Raw genomic sequence first — 307 nt, forward strand, 5'->3', positions numbered from 1 at the left:
ATCCTCCCAAATCCCCTCAAATCCCTCCCAAACCCTCCCAAATCCCCTCAAATCCCTCCCAAACCCTCCCAAATGCCCCCAAATCCTCCCAAACCCTCCCAAATCCCCCCAAATCCTCCCAAACCCTCCCAAATCCCCTCAAATCCCTCCCAAATCGCCCATTAAAAAACCACGGCTGGGGGTGGGGCAAAGACCCCGCGGGTTTATTGGGAGAACTGGTTCCAACTCGCTCCTTCCGGGGCGGTTTTTGGGGTATTTTGGGGCGGTTTTTGGGGTATTTTGGGTCGGTTTTGGGGCGTTTTTGGGG

The 307-nt window shown here is 55.4% G+C and overlaps 1 protein-coding gene across 1 annotated transcript in view; it reads right to left on the reverse strand.

Moving 5' to 3' along the window:
• Positions 1-179: 179 nt before the first annotated feature.
• The window catches only part of RNASEK (ribonuclease K), a 1,536-nt gene continuing 1,408 nt past the window's right edge, over positions 180-307 (reverse strand). Inside the window, exon 3 of the transcript XR_003538090.1 lies at positions 180-267. The gene's annotated coding sequence lies outside the window, so the exon portion shown is untranslated. The remainder of the gene's footprint in view (positions 268-307) is intronic.

Source organism: Neopelma chrysocephalum, unplaced genomic scaffold (genome assembly GCF_003984885.1).
Source record: "Neopelma chrysocephalum unplaced genomic scaffold, ASM398488v2 Primary Assembly neopelma1_92880, whole genome shotgun sequence".
Taxonomy (NCBI): Eukaryota; Metazoa; Chordata; class Aves; order Passeriformes; family Pipridae; genus Neopelma; species Neopelma chrysocephalum.